Source organism: Oryzias latipes, chromosome 10 (assembly GCF_002234675.1).
Source record: "Oryzias latipes chromosome 10, ASM223467v1".
NCBI lineage: Eukaryota > Metazoa > Chordata > Actinopteri > Beloniformes > Adrianichthyidae > Oryzias > Oryzias latipes.
This window is the reverse complement of record NC_019868.2, coordinates 23,160,344-23,171,585: the sequence shown is the minus strand read 5'-3', so window position 1 is coordinate 23,171,585 and position 11,242 is coordinate 23,160,344.

Genomic DNA, 11,242 nt, shown 5'->3' with positions numbered 1-11,242 from the left:
TGCGATTGATTTAGTGTGACCCATGTGAACGTTCGTTTTAATCGGAAAACATTTTTCTGGGCCCATGTACACGGTTGAATTCTAATCCAACCATTAATCCGATCAAAATATATTGCACATGTAACCGCGGCTTATGGTGTCAATTTTGCTTCTCCCACGTTGCATTGCAGTTTACATTATGGGACTGTACGACATTAAAACTGCAGAATCCTGTAGGATTTTCTCCCAGTTTGCATTGCAGTTTATAGAATGGCACTTTGCAATTGGAAAACAGCAGAATACTGTAAATCAAATCAAATCAAATCAAACTTTATTTATAAAATAGCGCTTATCATGCATTTCATGCAGCTCGAAGCGCTTTAACATTAAAAACAAAAAACACACATTACAGTAAAAACCCAACCCACCCTACACCCTTCCCACTCCCCTCCATTAAAGCACATGACCCACGACAATGAATGTTGACTACCAATGCAAGTTAAAATAAATAAATAAATAAATAAATGAATAAATAAATAAAAAAGCAAGCAAGCAAGCAAACAAACAAACAAACAAACAAGCAAACAAACAAGGCTTGGCTCTGCTGCGAGGAAACGGCATTTGGGAATCTCTTCATACCAGGGGCCAGCCCGGCCACGGGAGCATCGCCACAGTGCCAACCCAGACCGGGACAACACCAGGGTCCACTTCACAGCCGTGAGGCTCCAAAATTAAACCCCAGCCGCCCCAGCAAGGGCAAGAACTGCAACAACAGCCACCGGGCAAGCCGGCAACCCTGGCAGAAAAGACTCCCACAAGAAACACTGGGGCTAAAATCACAATAAGATACTAAAATTATAAGATTTATTAAAAAAAAAAAAAAAAAAAAAAAAAAAAAATGAGAATAAGATGCATAAAATGAAATGAAATATAGTATAGAATATAGCCTATAATAAAACTAATAGAATAAATTAGCAGTTAAAATCAACTAAAAGCTAAATTAAAAAGGTGGGTCTTGAGCCTCTTCTTAAAAACCTCTACAGTCTCTGCGGCCCTGAGGCCCTCCGGCAGGCTGTTCCACAGGCGAGGACCGTAATGGCAGAACGAAGCCTCACCATAAGTTTTGGTCCTCACCTTAGGAACAACTAAGAGGCCAGCACCGGAAGACCTCAAGGTCCGCGAGGGCTCATATTTTAAAAGAATATCATTCAAATAAGAAGGCCCAAGACCATAAAAACACTTATAAACCATTAAAAGAACTTTAAAATCAATCCTGAAACGCACAGGGAGCCAATGCAGCGACTTTAAAATCGGTGTAATGTGTTCCCGCCCCCTGGTCCTCGTCAGAACTCGTGCCGCTGAGTTCTGCAATTTGCTGTAGATTTGAAATAGACTTTTTGGGTAAACCAGAGAGCAGGGCATTACAGTAATCTAAACGACTGAAAATAAAAGCATGCATTAGCACTTCTGTGCTGGCAAGAGAGAGGAACGGGCGGACTCTGGCAATGTTTTTAAGATGATAAAATCCTGTCTTAACGACATTTTTAATGTGTGGGATAAAATTTACCTCAGAGTCAAAAAGTACGCCCAGGTTTCTCACACATGAAGAAGGTTTAAAATTATGAAGATGTGGTAAAATCATCTCTCTCTTGTCTTCAGAACCGATGATCAAAACTTCAGTTTTGTCCTGGTTGAGCTGTAAGAAGTTTTCTGCCATCCACAACTTTATATCTAAAATGCAGTTTAAAAGAGTGTTAACAGGTTCAAGGTCATCAGGAGACACGGCGACGTAAAGCTGTGTATCATCAGCATAGCTGTGAAAGTCAACGCCATGTCTCCTGATGACATCCCCAAGAGGCAACATATACAAATTAAAAAGTATTGGCCCTAAAATCGACCCTTGGGGAACCCCACAACTTATTTCGTGGATTCTTGAAGAGCACGTATCCATACTTACATAAAAGTGTCGATCTGTCAGGTAAGAGTAAAACCACTTAAGAACATTCCCAGAGAGGCCAACTAGACTCCTAAGTCTGTCTAATAAAATCTGGTGATCTACTGTATCAAAAGCGGCACTAAGATCCAGCAGCACCAGAACAGAAAGTTTCTGTGTGTCGTAGTTTAATCTTAGATCATTAACGATCTTTAAAAGAGCCGTCTCTGTACTGTGGTTTTTCCTAAAACCAGACTGATATTTTTCTAAAATTTTTTGGGCATTTAAAAACTCGTGCAGTTGAGTAGCGACACTTTTTTCTATTATTTTACTTAAAAATGGTAAGTTGGATACGGGTCTATAGTTATCCAGATTTTTTGGATCTAATTGACTCTTCTTCAGAAGGGGCCTCACCACCGCCGTCTTACAGCCAGAGGGGAAGACCCCCGTCTGAAGAGAGCAGTTTACTATATTTAAAAGCTCTGACTCAAAGAATCCATAAAATGTTTTAAAAAGTGAAGTGGGAATGTGATCTAAAAGGCAGGTTGTAGTGTTTACTTGGGATAAAACTCGACCAAGCATCTCCGCATCAACCAGGACAAAACTCCCCAGTGTTTCTTCTGGTAAAAACAATGCTGGAGGTCTGTTAAGATCAGTGTTTTGCATAGATGAAATGTTTGATCTTATAGCATTGATTTTACCCATGAAGTGGTCTGCGAAGTCCTCACATGCAGCATTAGATGATGGCATGGAGGACTTGTTGAAGTCTTTATTTATTAAAATATCAATTGTTTTAAAAAGAAATTTGGGGTTGTTTTTATTTTCTGAAAGGATTTTTGAAAAATAAGAGGTTCTGGCCCGTTTAACTGAGTTATTGTAGATTTTGAGTTGTTGTTTTAAAATGTCTTTATGAATGATTAAATTCGTCTTCCGGTATTTCCTCTCTGCTCTCCTGCAGTTCTGCTTCAGACCCTTAATGTCGTCAGTCTTCCATGGCATTTTAGTAGTGGCTCTTATTGTTTTCGTTTTGAATGGAGCCACTGCATCTATGGAAGACTGAAGTCTGTTATTAAAATGATCAACAATAAAATCACAGGGTGCAGGTAAAATCTGAGCAGGAGTTTGCTTAAAAACATCAATAAAACTTGCAGCCACTTCAGGAGTTAAATACCGTTTCCTCACAGTTCTCACTGAGGCTTCCTGCTGGATTTCACTGGTGACAGTAAAAAACACACAATAATGGTCTGATATGGCCAAGTCAACAACAGAGGACACCCCAGTGGACAGACCATAGGTAATGACAAGGTCCAGGGTGTGTCCTCTGTTGTGAGTTGGCTGTGTGACATGCTGCTGAAAATCCATGCTGTTTAGAAGATTTAAAAACTCACAGGCATAGATATCATCATAATTATCAACATGCAAATTAAAATCACCAGTAATTAAAATCCTATTGTACCTAATATGAAGAGATGATAAAAATTCAGAAAATTCCTCAATAAAACAGGAAGGAGGGGTTGGTGGTCTGTATACTGTGACAGTTAGAACAGGTGGGTCTCCAAAAAGAAAAGCATGATGCTCAAATGAACAATATTTACTAATTAAAACATTTTCAGATGATATTGTTTTAAGAGCAATCGATGCTGTACCTCCACCTTTCTTTCCTCCCCTGATTGAAAATAAAAAGTTAAAATTAGGTGGAGAAGCCTCAGTGAGAATAGCTGGTGCATCAGAGCCAAGCCAGGTTTCAGTTAAAAACAAACAGGTTAAATCATGGTCTAAAATCAGATCATTAATGATAAAAATGGTAAATATACATTAAAGGTTTGCATTGCACTTCCTTGTAATCACAACTAGACTAATGCTGCATAAAAAAGTAGCATTAAAAATGCATTTAAAAAATCTAAAATCTTCAAAATGAAGTTCAACATTACCAAAAACAGCACTTGAAAAATTGAGGCGGAAGAAGATCAACATGCAGTTTAAGTGAGTTACACTGTAGATTTAAAGTAAACTCAATTCAGACAGAACATCAACACAGGGGTTTGCAGATATGAACCTCTGGACCTCAGTTCTGATGTTCTGTTGCCAATGATGATTGCGGGTAACACATACACACACACCCACACACACACCCACACACAGACACACACACACACAAAGGACATATACAGGGCAAATTCCCAAAGTGATAAAAGCTTCACTCCAGGCTAGCAGTCCACACTGACCCCTAAAGATAACAGCTTTGATATAGAGCTTAAATGACTGCTAATAAAAGCCTCCAGTGTTCAGAAAGAGGCTGACACTGCATGTCCTGATGTGGACTAAAGTGTCCCAGTTATGAGGCAGAACCTCCTTTTTGATCATAAGGGGAATACAACCAAAGTAGTTCTGCCAGCTTCTGTGTACAGTATGGAGAAACATTTTTGCCCTTCCTGTGAAGCACTTTGAATTTCCAGTGTGCTGCACAAATCAACCTGCCTTGGCCCTTTTTCCTTTTAGTCCTCAGGTTCTGTCAGCGCTGAAGCCCTTCAAACCACATTACAGCTCCTAGGGCAGTTCATGTAAGATGGCCTACTACAAAATAAGTTTTCTGTTCACGATGGCCAGAAAATAGGCTACAAAGATGAGCCTAAACAACACATAAAAAGATGGAACCGTTTTCATCATACCTGGGAAAAATAAAGCCCTCCAAAAAGGTAAATGGCCAAGAGTTTTTGGAAGAGCATTGACAGTGAGACAACCAGCATTCCTATCCTTGACTAGTAACACTCGGTAGCTACTACCCAGCCAGCAAGGCCAAGTGGGCCCCATATGGTTTAAAAGTGGGCAGAAAATGTGGGTCCTGAATGGGTTTTTCCCGAGTTTCTGTGGTAGCCCCACCAGTGTATGCCCACATCGGCTTAAATGGGTAATCAGTGGGCTAGTTCGCTACACTAGCCAGCTGCCCGGGGGACAGTGTTGCAAGCTCTGCTGCCCAAGGTCCGACAGAGCAAGCAAGTGGTGCCGCCCAGTGGCCAACAGATTGCTAAGACATCTTTTGCCAGGTGAGAGAAAGACGCCACGGTTCCCAGAAACTTTCATACCCTCTGAAGGACTGGCCACTTCCCTCAACCAGGACCTGCAAACAAGAAAGAGAAATGCAAGGCCTGTAAGAGGCCTGTGTGTGTTACTGGAGCTGTAACATACAAAACAACAAAAATATATATATATATTTTTTCTTTGCTTATAAGCACGCTACAATGAAGTAAACCCCGTCAGTTGGCTCAACTAAGTTTGATGTAATGTAATAAAACAATACAATTCTTAAATTTAGCACAACAGTTGTTTGACACTTTCAACATAAACACACTAGCATTCAGAAGAGATCCAACAATTCATTTTCCCAACGATTGGGTGTAACACTTGTGGTATCCTAGGCACTTTGACATTGGGAGTTGGGTCATCTAGACCCCACAGGAACCTTTTTTATTCAATGATTTGTGATCTTCACTGGTGTCCATGTAGGTACTCCAACTACTGCACCAAATGTTTTTTTATTATTATTATTTTTTTTTTTCTGCAGATCCCAAAGCAGGTGTCGCTGCAGCATCAGAGCCTGTCTGTGAGAGGCGGGAACTTAATAAAAAAAACAGTCAGCGTCAATAACAATGGACAGTCATTAGGGTATGTGCTGACTTGTTTCAGAAAATTTCTCTAAGATCCCTGACAAAAAACACATAAGGCCCTTTAATAAATATATTTTTCTGTGTCCTCAACAGCAGAAATATATTTTAGATTTGTTTTCAACTTGGCAATAACAGAAAAGACAAATATGGGTTGTTTCTTAACGGGATTAAGCTATAAAAAAACATTAAATATTTTAATTGTGTCACAGTTTTGCTGCCACATATTCATTACAAATGTATCTGTGGATTGTGGGACCTGCCAAATATGTTCTCTCAATGCCAAACTCTGGGGCTCCCACTGCAGCGGCCAGTTGGCATCTGGTCCAAGACCAACAAGCCACCTTTGACTTCACTGGATGAAGCTGTGTTATAGGACAACTAGACAGAATGTTTAACAAAATTCATCATTTACCCTTGGTATGTGGGGTTACAGAAACTCTACAACACAGAAACAGTTGTTCAACATTGGCAGACAGGACTGGATCAACTTTGTTACTTAGGAAGTCAACATATTATCAAACAAATGTAAATTCCTAACAGATGTGGCTGTGGTTAGAAGGGAAATAACAGCAATAAGGTTTACTTGCCCACTCCGATGAAAAGTGTGTTTTAGATGTTTTTAACATGTTCTTTCTGATTATGAAAGACATATATAAAGAAAACTAAACTTAAAATTGGATTTCTGAGTATTTAATTTATTTGAATCCATTGGGAACAAGGAGCAGATGAAAAAATCCGTTTGAAAAAGATTGTGTGAAGTTAAAAATACACTGAGAGGGCCACAAGCTTCCCATTTGGAGCTTTTAGCAACGGAAAGGGGAAGAGTTGTTGCTCCATACCAATGGTCCCGCCCACAACTCGAAGGTGATTTTTTAATAAACGTCTGCCGCTCTGTAGAAATTATGTCCTCTAACACAGGATATTTTTTCATTCTAACTAAAAACGGCATAACCATAATTAAAAGATACTTTGAAAACAGATCAAATGAAGGTCAGCATTGGCTTTGATGTATTCTATTTGATTTGTATTAACTTAACATAAGAACCTAGACCCATTTTCTCTGAAAAATGAAGTAATGCAGTATACACTAAAACTAAATGGACCACTAAACACATTTGTGATACTTTTCTATGACAGATGGGTTCTTGTTAAAGATAAAGAGTTGTGATACTGATGGACAAAAAGTCGCTACTTTGTACAACTCCAAGTGGGATTTTAGAAAACAAACCTCCAAAGAAAATAGTGAAAAACAGTGACCTAGAAATGATGAAGGCATGAATATTTTCATAACATGTTATGTCCTCTCACTCATATCCCAAAGGCATTAACTTTGAAATGAGAAAAATATTCACTCTGCCATCACTGATAATCTGGAAAATAAAGTAATACTTTTTGGGCTGTAATGGGGTTTAGAGTCCGACGATGTCACACACAGGTGCATCATGATAAAATGTTTTCTTATACGTAACGTCAGGGTTTGATGTTGTCCCTCTTGGATCCACTTTTCTGCATGTGGGATCTGGATCTTGGCTGACCTCAGTGAGAGGACAATCTGTGCTGGCTAAATAGCTGTCTTTTTAAGCTTACAATCATTGAAATATAGTCAGACAGAACATTTGTTGATTGTCTGATTCACTCGTGAGTGTTTTGTCTCTTTTTAATTCTTACCCATGTGGACTAAAACACAAGTTTTTAACTCCCAAAAGCTGGCATTTATTTAGCTTCAAAAAAGGTTGTTCAAAGAGATTTTAAAAAATGGTATAAAATAACCAAATAATATATAAAGTTACAATAAAATATGCATATTTAATATTTGATATAATTAATGCATGTTTTATCATTTGTATAAACATAGGTTAATAACTGTATTTTCTGCTTTTAGAACTGCGGTTTTAGCTTTATTACTGTCAAACTCAACAAGTGAACAGGTGCTTCACTGAGCTGGAAATCAACAACAGCGGTTGCAGATTCAAGTTGAAGGTAGATTTTAAAAAGGTGTTTTGTTTTTGTCTGTTTGGTAATTTTAGTTTCTCAAAAACAGCTGGGATGAGCTTCTAAAGCTCACCACCCACTTATGTGACCATGAACAGAACAAATTGTTGTTGTTTTTTAAGTGGATTGATAAATGGATGATTCAATGCTGTGTCACGGTCAATTGTGAGATAAAACAAACAGGTGGACACTAAAAACAGTGAAAGTACTGAGTTTTTGGATAAACTAAACTTCTAAACTGAGTTATCATTATCCTAATTGAAAGCTTTGTTGATTACTCTTCTTCAATAATGTACACTTCACATTCTGAGTGCTTCTAAATACTGCTTTGTTGCTGGAAATCAGTTTCTGATGAGTAAATATTTGAATCAGTTGTCAATCAGTCATTGATGTCTTCTTTAGATATGTTGTTTAACATTACAGGGAACCTAGTCATCTTAAAGCCTCACTCCGATTCAAATGGTGTTTTTAACGTGTTCATGTTGAACGTCTCTCATGATGGAGGACATATATAAAGAAAATTAATCTTAAAATTGCATTCCTGAGTATTCAAATAGTTGTGAATCAGGAGCAGACAAACAAATGTCGTTTGAAAAAGCCAGTAGTTGTTACATGAAAGCCACAATTGGTGGGCCACAAGCTCCCTGCTCTGCTCCATTGCGATTCAACCACTTGTAGATAAAGAAATGCATTTCTTTGTTTTCCTCATCTCAACTGGAATCTGGCTCAAAAACTGCACGGCTGGATGGCTCCAAAATTACTCGCCATTTTTGATGCACCGCAATTGTTAGGTTAGGGTTTTGAGGGGCTGTAAGCTAGCAGGAAAGTGTGTAAATAAAGGAATAATGTGAAATGAAAGCAGTCTTACCTCATGCCAAAAGTCAAGCCCACAATGTAAATGTTATTTTCTGAACTATGGCATCTCTACAGAAACCAAGTGTTATGGTGCCTCTGACAGTCTCCTACCCCTCTCCTCTCCGCTTGGTTCCTGATTCAGCCCAGCTGCGACCACTTAACTCATCTCACCGCCTGCCTTCTTAAGGAGCTCCAGGACCAGTATTCATCGCCAGTCCGTTGCCCCTGATGGTGCATATTTGGTCGTCACGTTTTGCTCTCGTTTGCTACCTTGCTTCTAGCCTGCGCCTAAAACCTGTCTTTACCTGTCTCCAGGAATCCATAGCCACGAGTGGTCGCCTGAATTAGCCTCAGTCTGGAAACCTCATTCTGTCTGCTCCACCCGGTCACACCTCAAGCCTCTGCCGAGCCTCCTACCTTACGGACCTCCATCGACGCCGCCGTACTCCGAACCCTGTGGACGAATTCACCAGTGACGTCACAGGAGTCTCCCTCTCGTATTGTGGACACCACGGAACCTTCTCTCTCCCAAAACTTACCTGATTATTAAATCTACTTACTTGCCACGCCTGTTCTCACCTGTGTCTTCTTCCGGGTTTCAGCATCTGGGTCTCTATTTTTCTGTAAGCCATGACACCAAGTCCTAAAAAAGCGACACGGCTTTTGAAAATTGGGCAAACCTGTACGGGATACACAAGTGACTCGCATGGATTATCAAGGTCATAGACCACTCAGTGAGCCCGTAGAGTCAAAATGGTCATGCCCTTTTTCACTTCAATCTGCCCGTTCTCGTGAGGTGACGGGTTGTAGTGAACACTTAAACAGCATGTAAGGGTAAGTAAGGGGGAAGTAGTACAGACACAAGTACGATGTACTGATTTTTTTTGGACCCCCAAATTATGCAGACTGTACAAGGAGCCCGTAAGTGCAGTTCACGTGATAAGTGGGAGTTCCTTGTACAATCAGAGCAGAGTTTTAAAGTCACCCTATGGGCACTTGCATATCACATGCTCACCTCATGCAGGATCAGCAAGGAGCCAGTACTCGCATTTTACTAACAACCAGTTTGTGGCATAATTGCACCATTCAACAGCTTCATCTGTACTTTATAAGTGTCTGATACATAAATTAGCTGAATCCTTCAGAGGACCCTTATCACATGCACAACAATAGTATATTCTATTTTCCTTGGCATCCCTCAAGGTGACCATAAAGAAACTGCAAAACACACCTGCCCTCCGCTTAAGATGCAGCCAGTCCTCCCTAACCGCAGCAGCCGCTGCACCGGTCAGCCCACAAATGGGTCCATACGACTAAAGCTTTTCAAGATTAATACAGATACATTGAAAAGTTTATTTTTAGCAATTGGAACTCTCAATCCTACTAAGAAAAACGGGATTCTACAACAGAATGTTTTGCTAAAGCAGAAAAAGGACCCTTAAAAGCATATTTTATAGTATCAGTAAGAAAAGAAAAAAAGAAACTTCCCCAGCAAACCTTTTGTAAAACTTTTTATTAACATTGAAAGAATTGTAATATTACTTTTTTTGTGTGAGGATTTATAGTGGTATATATAAATGCAGACTATAAAAGCAGAGAACCGATTAAAAAAAATCTGCTATATTTGGAATAAAGTTCAAGCTATATTTGAAGCCCACACAAAGAAAGGGACAATATGAGGGTATGATCTGAAAAATGACCGTGTTGCCACAGACAGAAAGTGAGGAATGACACCCAGGTGGAGAACTGATGACGCTGACAAATCCCGATGAATAGGAAAGCCAACATGAATCCACGGCTTACTCTATCAACAAGCCACACTTCCCTGACAAATCACTTAATATGCAAATTTTGCTGCACTTTTTCCAAAATCAAATCACGCTCTCAGATTCCAATGTGGTTAAAACTGTGCTGTCACACACAGATAACAACATGCAGACACCGACGATTTATACCCGTGCTGCTCTTTATTCAGTCTACGGTGTATGTTCTGAACAGAATATATGTCACAGGATCTATGCACTATTTACCAATCAGTATTGTTAGTGGAAAGCCTCCTTTGGCTTTCATACACAATAAAATCACAATCCTGTTGTCAGACTTTAGCTTTAATTTAAAATATTTGCAGTAAAATGAATCATTTTACCCTTAAAAGTCATACAATATTTGATAAAAACATCCTTAGATGCATCACCTGCAGCCCAGAGGCTTTCCCAGATAAAGAGCTGAAGGTGAAAATGCCTGCAACATTTATGTTTTATTCTTAATAAAATTGAAATTTGGGTTCATGGTTGAATAACTTGAAGATTCAACAAGACATTTCGGAGCACATCTTTTTCTAAATGTAGCTCCTGAAAGCGGGAATCGATTATCTAAACGGTTTCTGCTTTAACCCTTTAACACCAGGGGCCTCATTTATAAACGTTGCGTACGCACAAAATAAGGCGTACGCCACTCTCTACGCAATAGTTGAGATTTATAAAAAGCAAACTTGACGGGAAAATGTGCGGTCCTTCACGCAAGCTCTGACCCAGGCGTACGCACAAAAACGGGTGAAATGAGAAACGGCGACGCCGTCGGCAGATGGAAGAAACACGTGAAAGTGAAAATGACAATACTGCCTCTCAGAAATAACATGAAGACTTCACAAAGAAAGTCTTACAATTAACAGCCTACACGAACACCCGTTTGATTGATCAGCAGTGAAACAAACAAAAAAAATCTAACGAAAATTACAACAGAAATTCAAATGAACACTTATTTGCAAAAAGAAAAGTGAAATATGTTCTGCAATATTGGCATGTTGTGCAATTCATCC